The 17809-nt window shown below is 42.2% G+C and overlaps 1 protein-coding gene and 1 long non-coding RNA gene across 3 annotated transcripts in view; one reads left to right on the top strand and one right to left on the bottom strand.

Moving 5' to 3' along the window:
- RABGAP1L (RAB GTPase activating protein 1 like) overlaps positions 1–17809 on the bottom strand; it is a 247065-nt gene that overhangs the window by 32736 nt on the left and 196520 nt on the right.
- Positions 389–4829, top strand: LOC306805906. 2 transcript variants are annotated; one of them, XR_013775328.1, is made up of 5 exons: positions 389–1275; positions 1471–1604; positions 1781–1836; positions 3520–3657; positions 4725–4829. It is a non-coding gene; the product is annotated as an uncharacterized lncRNA (long non-coding RNA). The 2 variants fall into 2 exon arrangements; XR_013775327.1 differs by lacking the exon at positions 3520–3657 and having other exon boundaries at positions 1781–1840.

Consider the following 17809-nt stretch of genomic DNA (forward strand, 5'->3'; position numbering starts at 1 on the left):
CACCAGGTGCTATTTGCATTTGAATAGGAAACTTGAGCAACAGCTCTAGCAGGCAGGATTAAAATCCTAACATCTCTTCCACTTAAATAGTGGGGAGAAATTACATGTTATTGCTAGGAAACAGAGAGTTCTAATAGGCTTATGGCAAACAAAAAATGCACCACTTGAGGTTAAACTCTTGAGACTAAGGCGGATTCTGATCATGCTTAACCCTTGCAGGATGAAAAAAGATATTTTTCCCTTGAAACACACCTATAGTACATTCTTTCCCTGTTTTTCTTCACAGACAACTTTTTCCAATTAATTCCTGCAGTACAAAGACTTCAGATTCCAGCAGGGCTAACGAGAAGGTGGCTCTCCATGTCACGTGTATAAAATGCCTACCTGCTATTGGAAACGTGGCTCATGTTTTCTGAAGCCTTTAAACGCTGCTTCCTCCTCACGTCCATTGCCTTGAGGGGATTTTGATATCTTCCTGGAGAACAAGTTCCGAGCGTGGGGCTGCTCGTGGCTGCTCCCTGGCCTCTCCGCAGTGCGCTGGCAAAGGCAACTGCTCCCAGAGGTACGGTCCCTACCCACACCCCCTCCCAGCCGCTGGCACCCGTGCCAGGGGCTCCCAACAGGGGCTGGCACTACCTTGGAACAGTCAGGTAGGCACAGGGGAGGGAGCAGGTGGTGGAACAACGAACATTCCCATGTTAATGGAAGTCCAATTTAATTCTGCAATAAGGGCAGGAGGTGGAGAATGCAAATTATCAAACATACTCCACAGTTGCAGCAACTTGAATCTCTCCCCTGATTTAGCCAACAGGCATTTCCATTTATAAGGAATTATGGATCAGTACTACCTTTTTATTTTTCTCTTAGAGAGAGAGAGGTTACAGTTATTTAACATAACTACATCTGCATATTATTGTATAATTAATTCAGCAATTCTCATACCTATTCATAACAAAGGAATTATAATTTTCACATGTTCCAACTAGCAATTGCAAGAACTAACAACTGATTGTGACATTGGCTGATGCATCTCTTTAAATAGAATGTTTTACAGTTGTTCCAAGCTAATGAAGCTGAGCTGCCTGCAAATCTCTATGTTCCTGCATTTTACATCCCTGTTAACAGCCTGTGCTGTGAATCAGCACACAAAATTATAGCTATCAAGCCAAGTAAACGAAATATTTTGAATTAAACTGACCAAAGCAAACACATCTACCCAGGCACAACTGCAGCCCGCTCACATCAGAGTAGCTGGAAGGGAAAGGGCAAGCAGAGGTGCACTGCACCACCTCCTCAGGCCACAGGACACTCTCCTCCCAGCCCCTCCATACAGAGCTTTCCCCTCTATTGGGGTTTTTGGGTGCTGAAGTGATGAATAATCTACCACAAGATGATAAAACCCATGTAGAATATTCATATTTCCTAACAGCAAAGAGCGCATCTCTGTCAAACACCACATCTACCTTGCAGCAGCCTTCCTAAAGGATCAGAAATGCAGCCCCCTCCATGATACAGCTGTAAAAGCATACCTCTAAAGCAGGAATTTTTGGAGAAGTGGCACAACCAAGCAGTCAGGAAACAGAGGAGAGCCAGTAGAAGGACAGGTGAGCTGCAGAAAACTCTTAACTTGTTAAACTAAGTACTCTAATTGCAATCGTTGGGATTTATATGCCAGTGGTTAATACAGAATGGAAAATTCCTGAATTGAGCAAACGAGCTCTCCTAGCAAAGAAATATCCTGCTCACTCCCAATATAAATTCATTCTCACTCCACCCCCAGGAATGTCTTGCTGCTATCTGACAGAGACAGGATCTTCTGACAGGCAGGGAAGTGAGGTATGTGCAGCTCCTTGGTAAGCACTCCCTTCCTGCTAGCAGCTCCACAAAGGCCTTTTCTGTGATTTGCCTCTCATGCATTAATGAATCCGGGAAGATCATAGCTGTCCTCAGTGAAGGAAACATAAAACCCCTTTCAGAGCACTTGGAATGGAATTTGGCAGTCTTCAAGATAAGTTTACATGTCTTTTTCCCTCAGTGAAAATGAAGAATGATAGTATCAGCTCTTCTTGTAATTCTCAACCCACAGGAAGGGCTTTTTTAGACACCCAGCAAATGAAAACCACCCGGGTTACAAGACAAATGCTGTGGATCACACAGTTCTATTTTCTCCTCACCCACAAAGGGCTTGCTAACCATCAGAGAGCAGAAGAAACTGGAACTCTGTTCCAGTTTTAGACATGTTTTTGGATTCCACCTGAGACTGGAATGCAAAGTCACCATGGCTCACAGGAATGACCCCCACCATTCCAGAGATGCAATCTCCAGGCTCTGACTGATTGGTGATTGCTTCTCCAAGAATTTTATCATTTAAAATGTCAAATTAGCATGGCTTATTTTTTTTTTCCAAAAGTAGTGGGTGTATGCACCTGTGTTTTTCCTAAAATAATTATCCAAGTGTGTGGAAAAATCTGGGCTTGGCGTGCTTTAGCACATATAGTTACAGGGTAAATCCTCCCAACTAGCTTGCTAGGTTTGAAAGCAAGCACAATTGTAAACTTGTTTCTGAAGATTAAAGCCAACAAAGCCATCCCACTGCAGAGAGGGAATGTGCTCTCCCAGTGGTGGCAGAGGTCAGCATGGCTGGAATTGCTGAGGCATTCCTGACGCACCTGTGATGCACTCCCCCTCAATGGTACTGTGTAGCCCAAAAATGTGTAGTGAAGAGCTGAGGACTTGAGAATCTTTGTTTTATGGTGCCAAATACCCAAATTTTCCTTTTCCAGCCTCCCCAAATCTGCTGCATGCCACACAAAAAGCTACTCGTGCTTCCAAGCAACAACTGCTGCATAAGGATTTTCTTCCACAGTGTTCCTACAGATGATTAAAGAAAGAAAAATTCATTATCAGCAACACCCTGAAACTCCAAAGCAGGAAAAGCAGTCCAACCAATCCCTGCCCAGCCTACTGGAGTTCACTCCCTGGATATCTCTAAGCACATTTTCAGCTAATTCTGCTCTGTGTCTTTGCTCTGTTCCTCACTGAGATGGTTATTAGCACTTGAAATTTTAAGGATTTGGGTCAAGTCTGCTCTTCATTTCAGGGTTTACATAACTTGGAACTACAGCTAAATAAGGCATCTCCCTGTTTTAATTTCTAAAACCACACAAACAATAACAAGATTAAACAGCAGCATAGCTGGGACACCAGCCTACAGGTACGTGCTCATTATTCAGCTCAGTCCATTCCTGATTACTCTGAAGCTTTTAAAATGAATTAATGAACCTATTTTGATTTTTAATTTATTAAATTCACATTGTTACTTTATGTTTTCATACATCTTTCCTATCCTGCAACTATCACTTTTTCTAAGGGCAATAGAAGTTATTTCTTCTCTCCAGCTAAGCATTCTTCAGATGTGAATTGTCTGTCAGAAGTATTCTGCTTCACAAACCTCCTTCTTGCCTGCTGGGAATCTGGCTTAGACTTGCACTGGCTTTTTGCTTGTTCATGTTTTTCCAGTGGCAAAGACAGCACAGGACTCCAACCAAACTATCATTGCATTTTATTTCTTAGCCTCACAAAGAGCTGTGTACTACCACACAGACATCCCTGAGCCAGTATTGATACCAAGAGAAGGCATACTGAATCTTAGTGTGAGTTTTTGAAAATTCCAATTTTTGGCTGTTGAAAAAACAGGTTTTACAGGATATTTGGGGCATACTTTGTATTTACCTGATATAACCAAATGTGAAGAACATATTTCCTCTTTCTTCATCATTTTACTTTGGCAAAATAGGGTAGGTTTTTTTCCTGTTTGGAAAAGCTAGGGGTGGTACCAGTGAGTTCCCCAACAAGGCAAATGCTTCTCCAGCCTTATGCCCTCTGAATAGGCCAGGCTATTTTGGAGCAGTAAGAAGGAATGGGCAGAAATTCCTGATCTGTCTTGGAATATATTTTCCTGAAAAACAGCAGCAGGCTTCTACCACCTGTCACTCCTTCTCTTTGGGGTCCTTTTATCTCCTTCTAGTTCCATAACAGCAGACATCCACAAACAACTCAACTCTGCAACTCAGAGAAATGGTGACAGCTTCAGAGCAGGGCCAGGTACCAAGGACCTTCCTACTCCTGCCCCACAGCCATGGCCAGGAAAACCTGTGCCTAAACCTGTGCTCACCAAGCCAAATCACTACCAACAGGTCACTCAACAGGTCCTCTGGCTGCTGAATGGACAAAGATTAACAACATGTTTGCCATTACAAGTGCCTCTGATATTCCCTGGGGCTACTAATCCTACAACTGAATAATGCTTGTATGGCATTTATATCACACAAATGCCATTTAAAGCTGAATTCCATAATAAACTCAATACTACCTGTGAAATGTAGTTTAAACTTTTTGTATTTATCACTTTACTTGGTATTGAAAAGAAAAAAAAATGGGTCAAGCATACTATCCAAGAAAATGAACATAATACTTTATAGGGATGCTTTGCACTTATGATGACATGGATTTCTGGCCTGATTTCTGTACAGGTTGATTCAGGGATTTCACCCAAACAGCCTGCTGTATTTTCACTTACAGTAGATGATCAGCAAACAAAAGACCCTTATTAACATTAATCAGCACATTAAATAGCGACATCTTCACACAGACAGACTCACACAGGGCCCAGGATTCCAGCCTTCTCATTCTAAATCCATATTTTACTTTCTTTCTCAGGGTAGACCCATTCCTCATATTTTTCATTCCCCTCCCACAGAGGAGTTAATGGTCCTTACCTACATCCCTAAGGAAGACTAATAAAGGTAAAATTAATGAAAAATGGAAAACTCTAAGCTATACTGTTACTGATGCTGTCTGTCAAGTTTGCTGTAGTGCTGAACCAGCCATGCTGCACAGGGAGAACACAGTGACATGTTTACCTAGATGACCTGAAGTGCCCTGTTTCAGGTCAGATTTTACTATCTGTATTGACTATCATTTTGCACTTGACCTTCAGTCTGGGACAAGAAAAAAAAGGGGAAAGAGGGAAAGGCTGGAGAGCCAGACACTATGAGAAATTCTTACAGTTAAGTAATAGGAAGAAAAAGGCAGGACCACAGCACATCTTCTTCATCAATCCCTCAGGAGCTGGCCATGAACAAACTCACCACGACACCCTTGGCTATGCTGGTACCTCACTGACACCGTGACAGGAGCCCCGTGGGAAAGTGGAACATTTCTATATGCAAACAGCAAACAGTAATGGCATATTCCCCAAACAAAAAATGAACCTGCCCTGTGATTACTTGAAAGATGAACAGGAAATGGCACATGGTGTCAGCCAAACTGGGCTAAACCAGGCAGACTAGTCCAGGAACCTTCCCTGAGGTTTACCCGTCAGCGTGACTGTGAGACACATTGAGGCATGTCCAGTGACTCTGAAATGAGACAATTTCATGCATTTTGCATTTAAAGTACAAACCACTGACACCTTCCAGGACAGTAGCATGTACCTCAATGTTGGAGTTAAAAATCAAGGCATTAATTTGGAGGTTACAGGACTGAACACAACCCAAAAAAGTCCAGCGGGACAGCACTTGCTGGTAGATGTGGATACCAAAGGTAACAGTCAGCTGATTCAGAGAAGGCATTAGACCCAACACCCATTTGCTAGGAAAGGCAGAAAGCAGCTCAATCTCTGTACTCCCCTGCACAAATTCCCTGGGAATTTGCACAGGTCAGCTCCAGGGGAGAAAGGAAGATCAGGACCATACAAGCTGATCAGCAGTATAAAACTACCAGCAGTATCCACTAATCTAATCTCCACATAACCTTCTGCCCCTAAATCCCTATTTATCATCATCCAGTATAGTGAAAGTACTCCAGTACTTAACTGTGCCTATCTAGTCTCCCACTGGGAAAATCTGCATCTACATTTAATGCTTCAATGTAGTTCAATGAGAAAAACTTTTGCATTTACATGTGATTTAAAGATTACCCTGTCTTGATTTGACTGTTAATAAGCTTATTTTAAGAGCTCAAAATGGTATGTGTGGAGGGGCAGGGAAAGCAAATGCTGCCACCAATTATCAAAGAGCTCTACATAATAATCAGGTATTTCTTCAGAAACCAGAGACCAAAGCTATTTCCATATATTCTTCTAATCTCCCCTTCCGGCTTATTCCAAGCTTGTCTTCTATTTAAAATCTTGACGATATGTCTTATATTACTTACTACTATGATACCTACTCAACTAAAAGAAATCAGACACTCCCTAAAAAATACCAACATAGGGAATTGCTCCATCTCAGCACAGTTCACAGGCAAGAGGACATTTTCGCCTCGTATCCATGTGCTCAAGCTGGTTACAAAGTGCTGCTTAAACTGAGGTCAAGTGCAAGGGCTGAGCAACCTTGGAAGCTCCCTTCCTCCCAGTGCTCCTGTTGGCTCCTCTCAACGTCCAGCTAGAGGCCAATATTTAGAGACAAAATTGAGCCATAATTTCTAATCTGTACTTCATTTTTTAATACGTCTTTCATGTAGAGGAAGTATTTGTGCAAAATTCCTTCTGCAAGAAATACAAGGGAAGTGTCAGTAATGAGTGAGAGCTAGTTTTTGCTTGATCTGAAGGAACAAACCCCATCAAACAAAGAAAAACAAAGGATGCAATACAATTTAGAATGATTTGGAAAATAGTTCTTTAAAAGAGACTTCTATCGCTATAAAATTCCTTAATATATTTCCAAAGTACATATTTTATCTGATCACCATAATTACCATCACATTTAAGAAAGTCAATGAAGCAAAATAAACCAACTCACAAGAAAGTAATAATTAACATGAAAAAGAAAAGCTATGTTGCTGCCTATGGTGAATTGCATATGTCATATAAGTCCAGGTACCTACATAATGGTTTGAAAGGTTATAGATGTCCCTCTCTCATTTTTGACACATGTACTGGTTTGGCACTAAAGACAATCCACGGAGGTGATTTTTTTCTGAGAGGAGGAGCTAGGCTTCCTCTATGTCTGACAAAACCAATCAGCGATTGGTTTGGAGGACTGACAACCTGTTAAACCACTGAATGAGTTGGACACTCCTCTGTATAATTCACATTTTAAAATGAACAAACTCTGGGAATCTCTCTTTCATTTCCAGCGTCTCAGAAGGTAACTAGTCCTCGTCTCCGTGGCCTGTGTGCCTGGCTCTGCTGCAGCCCTGGCTCCCAGTACGGCCAGGCGGGCCCGTGGCGCTGCCAGGCGCTGCCGCTGCTCAGGCGGCCGCTGAGATCCTGGCTGCTTTTTCCCCCACGCCCCCTCCACTGGCCTCGTACGGCCCTGCAGGGGCTGGGCAGGGGGACGGATTCCAGCAGCTCGCGGCTGGAATTGAATGCAGTGAAAGCCCACAAACACCTATGTAGCCAGAGCAGCCACCACCACTGGGCCCTGCTCTCCTGGCCCAGCCCCAGCACACGTGCTGCCCAGGCAAGACATTAACTCTTTCATTGCCCAGATGAGACTAGCACACACAGACTGAAAGAAAAGGTCAGTGATAGACACACAGATAAACAACCCGAAGACACTAAGGTCAGTGAAGTAGAAATTAGGTACCAGATGGAAGGCACTGATGGAGATTCTGCACTCTTGGGCTGAAATCCTCTTGGTAAGGCTATGGAGAAAATATGATTGATATATCAAACTCTTGTTTCCCTTGGGGTTTTTTTTGGTTTTTTTTTTGTTCCCTTCTATTGTTTTCTTGTTTTTTATAAGTCATAGAAATGCATTATGGGGTGGATGAAATGTTCTAACTGTAGACATAAGCAAAGACATTTGTGATAAAGTAAGCAGATGTTGAAATAGCTGTGATCCCATGAGAAGTTTGAACAGAGAGAAGACCCCTGCGGCTCCCCAAGGAGGGAGAAGACTTCTGTTGTCAAAAGATGAAGAGAGCCCTTGCATGAACTGTTAATCCTTAAACTTATGTGCCCCAGAAGTTGACACACTCCTCGATAAGTGCTGTGGAAAGACTGTCAGCCCAGGAAGGGACTTCAACACAGTGATTGAATTTCCATTCTCCCAGGCAGCTGGGACACTGTCCACTGTGACATCGAAGCCATGAGAAAACTCTTTCTTGTGGAGAAGCCTCCATAGGCTGAAGAGAAATCTCCTCTCCCTATGTAAACTGGTGAAAGATTATTTTAGAGATGGTAAACTGCCTGATTTGTTTCTGCATGTTGTTAGTCTGAAAGAAAAAAGAAGCTGTGGGGAGAGGCAAAGTGTTGTGAAAGTTTTATTCAGATGCTTTCTTTTTTTTCTTACAATTTCTAGTAATAAAGTTTTTCTTTGTTCTCTTTAAAGTTTGAGCCTGTTTTCCCTTCCTCCTAATTCTATCTTGCAGCAGGAAGTGAGTAAATAATTCTAGTGTGTGCACTGGTGATTTAGACAGCACTAGACCCACCACATAAAAAGGTGCATTGGCTGGGTAATCTCAAATCGGCAAACCAAAACCACTACACAAAATTGGTGTTTTCACCCAGGAGAACCTGAACTGTGACAACAGAACAACTCTTTCCACACACAGAATCACAGAATGGTTTGGAAAGGATGCTTAAAGGTCTCTTGTCCAACCCTGTTGCAATGAGCAGGCACATCTTTTAAAATAATTATTCTTTGAAAGGAGTGAATGATTTGATCACCTTTCTCAGACATAGAATCACAGATGAAAAACATACCACGGTTGTTTCTTGGAATGCCACACAGTATCTTTCTTCTGTAGATATTTCTCATTGCAGAACTTTCCCAGAGAAATACACATGGACTTAGTAACACCCCTGGGACTGAAGAGTTGCCTGGGGACTGGCAAATGATTTATCAGGACATTAACTGGACACCCCTAGCTTTAAGGAGAGTGAAACAAATAGGTCTTACTGGTGCCAGCTGTGATAGAGCATATCCCTGACACTGCTCGGTAATGTCGTGAGAGCGAAGGTATCTCATGGGGGAAACTAAAAGCAAAATGGTAATTTCCTTGATGCTAGTTAGAACTATGATATTGAGAAAAACCAGAAACAGGTCTGACTAATTTTTCTTATCTCTCATAATTAAATGTAACAGCAGCAAGAGAAAAAGCCCACTAAGAGCTGGAGATGGAACACCTTAACTTAGTCTCTAGGTACCTTTGGCCATCCCTTAACAGCAATGAATGGCAAAATATCTGGGATATTTTGTTGGGCTATACTATGGTTTTTTTTTTTCTCTCTTTTAATTTTTTTTTTCATTTTTTCCATTAATAATTCACAACTGGTGCTCTGTTTATCATATGATTTGATTTGATTTGAATTCCTCTGCTCTTCTTGAATATTTCAGAGTTACAGGGCTTCAGGGTATAGAGAGCTGACTGGTCCCACTACCACCAAAGAGAGACCAAGAGTCTGCAGCACAGATCAGTGATCAACACAGCCACGGGGCAGCCATGTCTCTTGCAATGCCTGTGTTAGCTCAGGTTTACTTTGCCCTTTTTCAGCACCGCACATTTTGCTAGAGCTCTGAAAGTTCGAGTGACAGCTGAGTATGCCAGGTGGGAAGAGCCAGAATGAGAAATGCAGAGATCCTCACCCACCCCAGCCACTTGTCTGCTTCTGGGTATAATTCAAGATGTTAAACATCATCTCCTTTCCTTAATTATCTGACATCATCCCATAGGAAAGATCCTATTCTTCCTATCTTCAACCAAGGAAATTAAGATGTGTTGACTCTTCTTTTCAAATGTACCTGAAAAACCCTCTCAGGACAGTAGAAGTTAATCCTGGGCATTCAGGTTGATACCAAGTCTCCTGTGCTTTCTTCACATCTCAGCTGAGAGGATACATGAAGAATTTCCCCACCTGCTGGAGTACCTGAGTGGGTGAACAATGGCTCCAAAACCTTCACCTGACAGAAACAGCACAGCTTGGCTTGTGAAGTCTCAGCCGTATTAAAAAACTACATGGAACTGGTGGTCAGCACAGGTTTTATAATCAGCACCCCTCTAGGTGTAAACAAGTGGGACACCCCAGTGACAGCTGTGTCCTAAATGACAAGACCAAGAGTCTACTTTGAAAAAACGAGAGTACATCACAAGCATGCCAAGCCACTCAGATATAAATTAGCTTTCTAAATGGGTAATTTAATGCTTAAAGTAAATAAGTAGAAAATTAAGTCTAGACTTAAAACATCACCTTCCTCTTCTCACTTCCATGTTAAAAAAATTACATCTGGGCTTGTGCACAACCCCTGTTTTGCAGGACTGTATGCACAAACTCATGTGTTCATGTCCTTCTCTCTGTTCTTCTCCAAAGAGTTAGGTAATAGCTGGATCATCAAAGCAGAAAAATTATTTTTAGCTAACAGAATTCCAAAATGAAAACTACAGCACTTAGACAAAGAAGCTGTTAGTGCAGCCAAAGGCTGTAAGGAGAGGCCCAAAAGGCAACATCTGTCAAAGAAGTAGCAGAAGTAGTCCAGAAATGACTTCTGAATGTTGGCTCTGCTTCCTGAAACAAAAAGGAAATAGGGGGGAAAAACAGTTTGGTCCCTGTTTGTTCCAAAAAAATCTCTACATGATTCACTCCTTTCTCAAGCTATGGTATTGTGCAGGGGGTGCAAAATAGTGGAGCTTCTGAAAGGCCCTGAATTGTCTCTGAATTTTTTACTGAGGAGTGTGGCAGTGTTTTCACCAAAGACAGATAAACAGGACAAACACAGCCAGGCTATGGTGCGGTGTTTCCTGCTTAAAGCTTTCCTGATTGTGAGAAGCGATTCGTATCAGTGCTACTGATCTTCTGCTTGGCAAGGAGGTTCTCTGGGCAGTGCAGGATGTAACAGAGCAGAGCAACCACTTCCAGCTTCTCTGGTTTTGGGAGCACATCTGGAACAAATGGCACAGCAACATCTTCATTACACCTCTGCTCTCCTCTGCTATCCACATGCAGACACTGTAAATGCTCCGCCAGTTTATCTGTGCTGTACACACTCCATCAGCGACCTGCTCCTGCCGTGGATACAATTTCAGACAAAGCTGTGCCCTGGCTGGGATCCCAACCCCACCCTACAAAAATGCAGCTGGTCCTGCAGAACTGCCTGTACTGCAGGGCTCTTCCCAGCACTGTTGGGCAGGGAAGGATACCCATCTCCTAACTCTTGATAGAGCTGGCTAGGCTACAAGAAGCCTAGCATGTGGACATTGTTTAAATTAAAGCAGCCAGAAATAAAGTAAGCAAAAAAATGGCTTAAAGCCATCCTTGTTCTGACCCTTTTTATTTCCATCAATGACTGTTGTAACCAAAAACCAGGTATGCAGCCCATGGCCAGCTATGCCTTTAAAACATACTTCCATTACACTTCTGGATGCTGCTACAGTTCAACAAATATCCTGAGAAGTTTGCTCAGCTGATATACAGGAAAAACAGGGCAGACGATGGTGCTGGACAAGCAACGATGCAAGTCAAGGCACACCCTAGTGCAACTTGGAGGCTTGTGGCTCTGTTTCTGCAGTAGGGAATAAATCTGTTTAGCTATGTAAATAAGATGCATAAATAAATAAATAAGGAGTGGGCTAAAAAAAAGCACCCAGACCCTGGCCTCTTCGGTATCTTGCAGGTTGCTTAGCAACAGGCTAGCTGCAGCAGGGTAAAAGAGCATGAAATCAGCATCTTTTTAGCAAAAGACAAATTGAAAGGAAGTGTGGGGAGGTGGCCTTTTCCTAGCAGCAGTGAGGAAAGAAGTAACTGGTGAATCTGATCCTGTGGGCATCCTTTCGGAGGGGTTCCTGAATACAGGGATTGTTAATTAACATGGCTGAGAGGCTTTGTCCTGCCAGCAAACTGATAAGTTCCAGAGCATGCAGAAACCAGTAATTCAGTCTTGATTAAAATGATGTCTGTCACAGTCACCTCCTGGGTTAATTACTTATTAACTATCTTAAATAGCTCAAACCCAATTCTATCAGGCTCCCCTGTCTATGTTAGTGCCAGCTTACCATAGAGCATGTTTTCAGTGGCAGCTACCTAAAATATTTCCCCAGCATCGCATGTTCAGGTTTTATCTCCATGCCATCTCTGCATTCACTAAAGGAATGTACGCCCTGTGAATCTTTAAGTAACTGAATCTCAGCAATACAAATCCACTTATTCTGGCCAGGTAATTCCTCTGAACCCAACTGCTTCTCCATCCTTCTGGAACAACCTCATGTGGACACAGAAGAAGATCATCATATAGATAGCAGAGAAGAGAACTGAGCTATGAGAGCAGCAAGAACAACACATGGATATTTTGTGGAGGACTTAAATGACTGTTCTGGACAAAAGATTTTTCTGGCTCACCTAATCTGGGGATGGAGTGTATCAGTCAACTGTCTTCCACTGCTAAACGCATCTGGATCCTGGCAGCAAGGCACAGCCAGGGACCTGTGTGACACATGATCCACTTAGAGGTGATGTGGGATGGTAGCTGGGTCAGCAGAGGGGCTAAGTGGCTTGTCCAGGAAACCAACAGGAGGCGCAAAGGGAAACTCTTGCTCCCTGCTTTATACACACACAAAGCAGTGATAACTCATTTTACTCCGTATTTACAGATAACTTATAATTCTGTGGCACTTCAGCAACAGTGAAAACCATCTGGGAGCTACCAGTGAACCAAATTTACTTGGAGCAGGGAAACTTCTCACCTGCATTTTATCCTTCTGTGTGCCCCATCACAGCACTTAATCTTTCCTATGATGGGGTGGAGGGTTTAGAAGTTATCCCCAGTTCCATAGGCAGGAAATTACACAGTATAGAGCAGGATGGCTGCCTTCAATCCTTACAACTTTAAAAATTACTTCTGTGTCTTTGGGAGCTGCCCAAAGACATGCATTTGGCAATGTTTTGTTTCCCTCTTTGTCTGGGGTTGAAAGGAAGGCAACTGTGGCTCTGTGAGTGAAAACTTAGATGAGATACTGTCCATTTCCTTAATGAGCCTATTAAGTGGCTTATCAAAGGTATAATGACAAGTCTCAGAAGGGAGAGACACAGAGATAACTGACTGCACTGAGATATTCCTATGTGGACACCACTGAAGGCCCAGACAGAATTTGCTAGGCCTTTTTTCAGGCTCTGAGTTCTTTTTCTCTTTCTCACGCTGGGAAACCATTTCCCAGGCTGAGACAGTTTCTTATCTCTGGCCTCAGCCTTTTCCCAAGATGATAACATTTGGGAAAAATAGAACAGAATTAATAATAAAGGTTAGCACCTGGTGTTGACTGAAAAACAGTTCTCATGCTATGTGACTAGACTTGTTTTCTTCTATTGTCCAATGGACTGCTGTCCTGTTCGAGACTTGAGAACCACACTATAAATATGGTTTGCTCTTTCAATGAAATGCTTCTTTAGCCTCATGGCTTGAGAAGTCTTTGTCTTTAATATAAGTGACTCCTAGCGTGTACCGCGACATTCCTAGTGCACACAAAACAACCTATATGCTACAAGAGTTAATTGGGAATAATGTGATTCTAGTGCAAGAGAAGTACATAGAGGGTAATTACTTTGGCAATTCTTTCTGCAGGCTGAGTTGTCTGGGCCTGAGCTCACAGCTCCAGCTTTTCCTCCTCTGAACAAGTGATAACAAAATCCTACTGTGAAACATCTGTCTCTGGGGTATTTGCAGAGTCAAGCATCTGGTAAAGTTGTTCATTCTCCCTGAGTCTGAGGAAAGTTCCTGACTGAAGGAGGAGAGTCTTGGTTTAGGTCACAAAAACCAAAGACCATATCAAAATTCAAACAGAATTTTGTTCTCAGCTTTCCTAAATGGGCCCTTGAAGGTGTGCATGCCAGGATTTAACCTCTCCAAAGAGATTAAAAAGTACTGCTATATTAATACAAATACACCAGATATGCAGGAACCAGCTCACATCACTCTTCATCACACTGGATTTTATTTACAAGGTTAACTATGATTGACTGTTGCACATTTTCCGGAATCTTGTGTTCTGAATGTGTGTTAAGAGTGGAGCAAGGGAAGCAGGACAAGAAAATAGCATCAATAATGCTTAGGAGACTGAAAGAGAAGATGTACTAAAACACATGCCTATTTCTCCTGAAATACCACTTTATGTCAACTGCCATGGTTTCCAGAATGTCAGAATTGAATTATATTGTAATTTCATTCTATTTGGACAAGGTCACAAGAGTAAAAGCTTAGTACTTTCCTTCATTACAGGTGCTGTATGTTCTTACACCACTGGAGCAGACAAGCCTTCTTTTCTAATAGCAACAAATTTGCCTTCAGCATAAAAGGCTGGTTTAAGTCAATTAGTGCAAGGTAAGGCACATTAAAAAAATAAGAGCCGTCATTACTGATCTTTCTGAGAAGCGTCCCAGAGCACAGATGTTTATATTCTCTTCCTAATCCTTACAGTTCACTTTATATTGTAACAGCAACAAAAAGGAAACAAACACAAAACCCAGACCCATGTAATCTTACAACAACAGGTGCTTGTTTTTACTAGTGAGTCCAGATGTGTGAAACTCCTTACATCAGTGACTTGAATATTTCTCAGGTTTTTTTCACCTTTCCAGGAGTTTTTCCCCAAATTCCTATGACAGTATATCATCTTCTATAATATTCCTGTATGATGGATCAAAGGTTGAGAATCCACAAATTATATAGGGAAATAGTTCTGTTGTTTAAACAGGGACCCCACAAACGCTGCATAGTAAAGTCCTTCTGTCAGACAGGTTCATTACTAACATTTGTGAATGGCACAATAAAGAAAGATTAAAGGAAAATAGAGAGGGGCTCTTGGCTATTCTCAGGGGAGCCTGGGTTCCCAGCAAGCCCAGGCATGAGCTCCCAGCTGGACCTATAAATGTACTGCTCCTTTCCATTAGAGACTCAGCCACCAGAGGAGACCGTGCTTGATGTAGAAGGAGATGGTTTCAGTCCAGGCTGGGAGTTCCTCTGCTGTCAGAAAGCAGGGGTGGAGGTTTTCCAGGGTCACCAAGTCCAGGCAGCACCTTCTTCCCCTTTACATCCCTGGCCCTGACCAGAAGTGTTTTTATCGAGTCTTGAAGCACTTGGATTTGTCATGCTGGCTGAAGAAGATGGCTCTAGTGCATATTGGGACAAAAGAAAACAACATATGGCTAAACCAGATCCCCCTTGGTTAGAGAGTAATTGCCTTTGCAGAACTCCTTGTCAAAATTCTGGGAAACACAAATTGTGCCAAGGAAGATGTTTCTTTCCTACCACATGTCCTTCCTACTGCAAATGGAACATGCCCTGCTTCACATTGTGCTTAGAAAAGGGAAAAACTAAGGAAGTTCTTTTAAAGGAACTTCATTACAACCCAAACCTACATTTCACTTTACATTACAAGAAAAACAAGGGCCAAATTTGCCTCAGAGCCTCCTGCTGCTACTTAAAGCAACAGGATTTGTGTCCATACAAGCTTTCCTGAGTATGACAGCCTGGACAATCAGCTGGAATGCAGAAAACTGTGCTGGAATCTGTATTCTCTGGCACCAGATACAGCTCATTTCAGTGAGAGAAATCACTATTGCCTCATAAGGAAAGACATCACACTGTTTTCAGGAGTATTTAGCATTTGAAAGTAATGCAGTAGTGACAAGGTGATGGAATTTATTCCCCATTTCTCACAGGTCTGGTAGACTGCAAAATCATCAAAAGGAACAGTCTGACAATAAAGTTTTTGTGTGTCATAAACAGTAGAAAAAGAAATCAGCCCGAGGTAAGGAAAGCAGTTTCTCAGACTGTAAAAGCATTATTCAGTCCAGCTGCTTGCAACAGGTGCCTTGGGACGTGCAGGAGCAAGTAGAACATGGCATCCTCATTAGGCAGTTAGGAAGCAAAGCCCTGATCCCTTTTCCAGTTCTTCCCACTGCTCTTGACTTGCTGAAATAGAATCAATATTCCCTGCTGTGTAAAAAGGGAGTGTCCCAGGTGGCACATGCAGGTGGCTCACTCAGACTACCATGAAATTGCTCATCACAAGGATGCACAATAAGGGTATTGATCTTGTGCTCTAAACTACAGTTAACCAAAGGATTTTTGAGATTAAAAAGGAGCTGTTCAGACAGCTGCTTGACTCTGTGAAGAACTTCAGCAATAGTTTAACTGTTTTCCCACCAGAGGTTGATGCATTAAGCTCTGAGCCTCTTCAAGTTACATCAGCCGCAGTGTGTGTGTGTGTGCATTTAGTGAACGCACACCTGTATTTCTTACACAGGTAAAGAGTGAGGAGCACCCTCCAGGCTGGTGCCACGTGCAGCTGCACCTGGGCTGGGCAGCTGTTGAAGCTGAAGATTTTGCAGCTCTGTTGTCACAGCAAATGAGTGATTTAAGCTGACACTCTGGCCCCTGAGCCATGTGTGCAAACTGCATTAATGCCTAGATTTAAGAGATTATTTATTAACACAGAATCAAAAAATGGTTTGGGTTAGAAGGGACCTTAAAACCCATCTTCTTTCAATCTTGTGCCATGGGCAGAGACACCTTCCACTATGGACACCTTCTAGGTTGCTCCAAGCCCCATCCAGCCCAGCCTTGAACACTTCCAGGAATGGGGCACCCACAAGTTTTCTGGGCAACCTGTTGCAAGGGCCTCATGACCCTCACATGGAAGAATTCCTTCCCAATATCCAATCTAAATCTACTCTCAGTTTGAAGCCACTGCCTCTTGTCCTGTCACTCCACACCCTTGTAAATAGTTTCTCTCCAGATTTCTGCATCTATACCAATTATTATGATGATTTAATAACTTGAAGATGAGATTTTCTGTTTTTTCATTACTTTTGATTGAATTGCAGAATCAAATTTTGGTTAAAGATTATTGTCTAGGAAATTGCATTCATTTATTTAGCAAAGGAAGCTGAAAGAATAACAGACAGATAGGGCAACACAATGAGGTCTGATCTTCATCTGCTGCTTGAACAACTAGAGAAAACAATGAGGTACCAGCCAGATGTAATCTACTTATGCCCAAACATAATGATACTTAACAATATAAACCATATAACACTATGCTTACCATGCTACTTTATCTCCACAAGAGAAACAAGGCTACAATATGCTAAAAATAAAAGCAATTAACTGTAGGAAATCAGAGAATCCTGAAGCAAAGCAATCAGGAGATTCTAAAAATGTGACTATTACCCTATAAAGCACCCAGCTACAGTTCTGCTCCAGTAGCTACACACTGCTTAGGGAACAGCCAAGTAACTACTTGCTAAATTTGATTTCCAACAGTGTCAATAATGCAAAAACAATGCCCTGTGTTTGTAATGGCAAGTTATTAGTAAGACCTTCAGCTCTAAAAGCAGCTGTCCCTGCAGAGCTCTGCATTTATGAAATGCAGTCACTGTCTTCCATACTTAGTTTTGTTGGTCTCCTCATTTTCAAAGCAGAGAAATAAATCCAAGTGCAGGTGCCTGAGAAATCAAACACTAGTAAAAATATATGAAATGAAGACAGTGCCCCCAGTGCCTTTTCTGCTTATCTGCAAAAGCCCTGGGGAAAATAAGGGAAAATTGTTAGACTTTGCCTTTTCTTTTCCTTCTCTTCCCAATTATTTTTACAAGTTTAGCTCTAGATCTCAGCATAGCACAGTGCTTCAGAATTTGTCACTTCATTTAATTTGTCAAAAGTGAAATGAACCCAATGTCCCATCCCAACTGTTCTCTGTACCACACCGAGTGAATAACTGCTTTTCTCCCAAGTCACTGTGTGCATTCGCCATTAGCTCTGGATTATTGGAGCTTTCTGCAATAGACAATCACAGAATGGAATCACAGAAT

Source organism: Erithacus rubecula, assembly GCF_903797595.1.
Source record: "Erithacus rubecula genome assembly, chromosome: 10".
Lineage (NCBI taxonomy): Eukaryota > Metazoa > Chordata > Aves > Passeriformes > Muscicapidae > Erithacus > Erithacus rubecula.